Source organism: Gavialis gangeticus, unplaced genomic scaffold (assembly GCF_001723915.1).
Source record: "Gavialis gangeticus isolate Ggan-Ray unplaced genomic scaffold, GavGan_comp1, whole genome shotgun sequence".
NCBI classification, from domain to species: Eukaryota; Metazoa; Chordata; order Crocodylia; family Gavialidae; genus Gavialis; species Gavialis gangeticus.
In genome coordinates, this window is record NW_017729034.1 from 54,561,942 (window position 1) to 54,567,450 (window position 5,509).

Genomic DNA, 5,509 nt, shown 5'->3' on the forward strand with positions numbered 1-5,509 from the left:
AGCCCTTTATGTATATAACCACCTGCTCTTATGATCTCCTATCATCTCCATTTTGTTGGGTTTTTACTGTACAAGTATTACATGTGGAGGACTCTGTTCAGAACTCTGCTTTTAGGCACAATTCCCATTTACTCACTTCAGAAGAAACTTTGCTTGAATGCAAAGTGCTGAATAGGGGTTGTCCAGAGACTTTACTGATCGCAGTTACATATCCCTCTAGCTGTAATCTGCACATGAAAAGATAGAAAATGATGCCTTTGACAGCAAACTGCCTTCTCTTTCTCTAGGTGTTATATTCAAACTAAAAGACTTCGCACATGCACTTAAATGTAGCTGTAAGACCTGCCAGCATCACTATACTTAAGGTTGTGTCAGCAACACTTCTGTTATGAAAACCCTTTTCCCCCCAAGGACTTTATAACTTAGCTGTGAAATTTGCTCCAGGCTCATTTTTTACCTCAAGCATTACCTAAGACTTGGTATTATTTTAGTTGGTGGTGATTAATGGAAATGGAAAGGTAAGTGTACATCAAGTATATATAAAGGCAAAAAATAAAAGGGGTTATTATTTTAATTCATCATTTTATTCTTACTTTCTTTTAACTAGAGAAACCTTGTTTTAAAATATGATATAAAGGCATTAGTTAGATCATACAAGCTCTTCTGCCTTTATACATTTGGGTAAAATGGAAATTGCATAAATATTCTGAGATCATTTATACCTGTTTGACTTCAGTGGAGTTATTCTTGATTTATATTGGTGTAACTGAAATCAGAATCAGGCCTATTGTCTATTTTAAAGCAGCCTACTATTGTTTACATCCAGTATTTAACGTGCAGACTCCAGGTGGTTCTGTATTTAAGAAGTATTTTGTTTAGGCCTCCAACTTTCATTGACAAAACACGAAGAGATGTATAGTGAGACCCAGGCCAAAGGGCCACACCGAGGTGGGGCCCCAGGTGCCATACTCCCAATGGGTGTTTTGCCCCCTTATATTTATATCCTTCCTGCCATGACTTGATGTTAATGACAAGGATATCAGGAGGTAGCATCTGACTGGGCATCTGCTGTGGGGCTCTGCCTCCCTTACACGTCACTCCTTTCCACTCAGGTATTCCTATGATGGTATCAGGGTAGGTGCCTGGTCCCCTAGGTGCCTGCCTTCATGTAATAGAAGAAAAGGTCCAACTTGGAAGGAAAAACAGAACAATCTAGGACCAATGTGGGCTGGTCAATCCCTGTTATTTTGGTGAGTGTTTACCAGCAACAATGTCCATACCTCCTTGGAATGAATAAAGTAATACAACATAAATAAGCATGTCCCTCATCTGTTTGTGGGCCTAGCTTTGGCCTTGCAGTATATGGCCACCTTCTCCTCAGGCAACTAAGTCTCTTTGGGATTCACCTGCCAGTCATAAGCCAGATTCATATGGTGGGCCTGTATTGAGCCAACCCCTATGGGTAATTTGGGGCCACGGGCACTATGAACCCCCATGAGGTCCTTGTGTGTACCTGGCATCTAGCATCCACAGGCTGGTCAGCTTCCTGTCATGCAAGCTAGAGTCAGGCTGGTCTCTGATGAGATATCCTTGGCTCTGTTGGAGAGTGGCAGCATGGCCCAATGCCTACACTGGTCAGTTCCTCCCCCTGTCCTGTGGCTGGTGCTTCCCTATAAGGGAAATTCTGGGTTGACCTGAGCTGACCCAGATCCCCTGCATGCCCCCACGTGCCTTGCAGGCACTGCCAGGTGCTGAGCGCCCCTGCAGGCCCATCATTGGCTGCAGCTATGGCCTCATGGCTCTAGGTGGCGCCAGGCATGCTAGCTGCTTGCTCTTGGTCCTGTCCAGGCTTCAGGTCCAAGTGGAGTATGGCTTCCTGCTTTCAGCCCCGCCTAGGTGATGGGCATGCAGGGAGTGTGTCTCCTGCTGCTTCCCTGCCTTGCCCGGAGGGCGAGCATATGGGGGTTGTCCTGTCTGCCTGTGGGCTTGTTGCCTTCTGCCAGGATGGCGGGGGTCCTGTGAAGCACCATGGCAATCATCACCCTGGTAACTGTGGGGCCAGGCCAGGTCCCTACTAAAAGATATTATAGGGTTTGTATCAAGAACTTATTGGTTAGTGGTCTGCTATTAAGCTACATTGTCATGTATGAGGTATAACCTATTTGATTAACATACTATGGTTTATAGAAGTGTGTTATGTAACTTTAAAAATAATTTTTCCTTCCTTCTTTCCGCCTTTTTCTTTCTCCTACCCACAAGCTGCATCTTGTTATCAAAATAAGTATTGACTTGTGCCAAAGAGGATCCTTTGTAAAGTACTACCTTAAATAAGTAGCCAAGCACTCTCATGGTGCAAAGAAATTCTTAATTTTCCTAATTAAGTGTGTATCTGGTTTTACATAGCCCCACCATGACCCTCTAGTTTAGGGGTAATAGGGGTAGATTGGAAGCTAAATGTAGTGTTGCCAGCATTCACTATATACTAACCCTAACTTGGGTAAATATATAATAACATCAGCTCCCGGAGTCTCTAGGGGCCTTGTTACACATAAATTTTAGGTAGCTCCTGGAGCTCCTAACCTCTGACCTGTCCACACATTAACACCTGAAACTAGTGTTATGCACACTCCAGGTGGCTTAAAGTTATGCGACTCCAGGGCAGGTTTATCTCTGATCTGTATTACTCAGCTCGTGTTCCATTAATGTGTGACCACTGCCCACGGATGATCTGCCCAAGTTTCAGTCCTCGGCATCCCAGGATGCAGCTTCATCCCCCACCCCCCTGTTCTGTATGGATAAACTTTCCACCCCCTCAACTCTACTGCCATGGCGCATTTCTGGCACCAAGCGAACTAGCCCTCCTGCCCCCAGGGGTGTGACCTTTCCAATCCCAGGGGTGCAACCCCATGTAAACAGCCTACAGACCACGTGCTAGGTTGCAGGGCATGGACAGGTCCAGGAATGGGGTTTAGGGAATGTGTTTGAGGAACAAGGTAGAGGGCCAGATCAGGTTCCCATGAACTGGGACTTCCTTGCTGGGAAAGGGGCTTTCGCTCCCCCAAAAGCATCTTCCCTCACTGCTCCCACCTCCTAGCTGCTTCAGGGAGCGCAACCAGGACCCCTCACGCCCCAATCCAAAATCCCAATTTATTAAAACGCAAGAACTTCTTTAATTTACTTCCTCTTTATTTCTTTTTACATGTTTTTACTTATTTTTATTTTATCCTTCAGGGGTGACTTCCTTCATTTCACTGCCCTTCTCCCATCCCCATTTCCTTTCTGTCTCCCATTTCATTACCCAACTCCATCCTATTAACTCTCTGCCTCGCACCTGCATGTTCCCACCACCACCGCATCTTTCACACCCCGACCTAGAGCACCAGCCCTGTAGTGGCAACTCACAGGTGTAGCTCCTAGTCAGGCCCCTGCTTGCCAGCCCTCTAGTGGCAAGTCGTGGCAGTGCAGGTAGGGGACAGTCAGAGAAGGTTTTTAGCCTTAAGATGTGACTGCTCCCAACTCAATTTAGCACCAGCACCATTTGAGCACCTCAAAGTGCAATGTATGCTGCTGAAGAAGCCATTAGCAATTTAGACTATTCTAATTTTTGCAAATGCTTCATTTAGCGTCAAGTCATCTCGGGACTAGGGCATATTGAGGAAGAAGGAGAGCTATCTTTGCCTTTCCCACCAAGCTGCAGTGGAAGTCTTACTATTGACTTTATTGGACTCAAGATCACCTCAGTGAAGTGTAACCTCACACACTGAGGCTGCAGTACTGAGGCAAAGAGGTAGCATGTGTTGAGTCATGTAATCGCAAACACTTTGGTATCATAAATGTCCTCATTCTGCAAGTGCAGACTTGATTCCTTTTTTGTGGAAGTCACCACTTGGAGAAAAAAAAGAGGTTAAAATGGAACAACAAGGCCAAAAACTTCTATAGTTTTAGATTTCTATTGTCTGACATATCAAAATATTTTTCCTTAGAACTAGACCCCTTGGCAATAACTTCACATGTCCCTGGCAGTATAAAGAGATATCAGAGTCTGGGCATGTACATGTGTGTCTGTATATGTGTGTATGTGTGTGTACATGTGTGTGTGTAACTTCCCTTCTCAGGGTTTGGCAGGTAAAAATTTCTGAAGCACCTAAGTCTCATTTTCAATGTGATTTAGCTTATGTCTACACAGCAAGTTTACCATGTAAGGCCAATGGTCACGAGCTTCAGGCTGTGTGTATATATAGTAAACCAGTGATTCACAAGCAGGATGACAAGGTGTGCTGAATTTAGCAGATAAACTAAGTAGATAAGGGTTATCCTTGCCTGGCCAATCCCCCACTGCCACTGCTCAGCCCCCCTGCAAGGAAGTAAACACTATATTATATAAATTAGCTTTTGAAAATTGGTGCCACTTGCCTCAAGACTAATAAGGAGTACTACAAAGTCCAAAAAGGTTGAGAACCACTGTGGTAAATATACCGTGTCTGGAACTAGTGCCCTCAAACACATTGTGCTGCTCTGGGCAGGTTGTCTTTTAAACCAAAAACCAGACCTTGAGTAGTTGCATTTGCATGGGAGTTCAGGTAGGATAATTAGCATTTCTGAGTCCTGGGCCAAATTATCCTGCTCCTGTGCCAAGCAGCTTGCTTATAGTGCTATATGAACACAGTGACGCTGCTGTTGCGTCCCTTTGATGCTATAATGGGTTTTATACCAGGCAAGGCGACTAAGACATGGTTATCCTAAATTAAAAGCAAGTTGATTGAACCCTAACAGATACAATTCTAATTAAAATTGAAGTAGCATTAGCAGTTAAAAATGTGAGGTTTGTAGCTAGTTAAAGCAGATGCTTACTACCCCATAATGTTATGAACACAACTTCACCAGGTGATCAGGCTGTGAAGTCTTGTCCAGGGCTCTTGGCTCCCGCATCTGAAGTCGAGACAGGATCTTAGATCAGTGACAGGAACTCTTCAGGAGTGTTTTGAAGGGTACACTCTCTCACCTCTCTTTATATACCATATAGCTTGCATTTCTTAATACATAAAATGAATGTAAGTCTTCCTCCTGATGCATATTAATAATCTTGCTTCTGTTTGCCAAATATGGTTACCTCAAACTGGAATTTTCTACTCTGAGGTAATCTTTTGATTCTTAGGCAGGGGTAGGCTTTGCTTTGACTGTTCCTTTTTTGCCCAAGTTATATTTATTCAATTTAGTTAGCTGACTTCCTACTTCATTTTAAGTCAGGGACAGTCTTTTTCCATCTGCTTCTTTCACTAGGTACATGTCTCGATTACAATTCAAGGTAAGCAAGCAGGTTGAGCTGAGCACAAAGGTCAAACCCAAGTCTCGAAGGCTTCTGGTTCCCAACACTGCTTCTAGTTTAAAAGGGAGTCTGCCCAACACAGCACTGCATTCCTGCAAGCGCAGCTGCCAGGGATGTAGGTTTGCCTCAGCCCTGGGTGGACCTGAGGGGTCAGGCCAACGCTCAGGATCTCAATATTGCGCT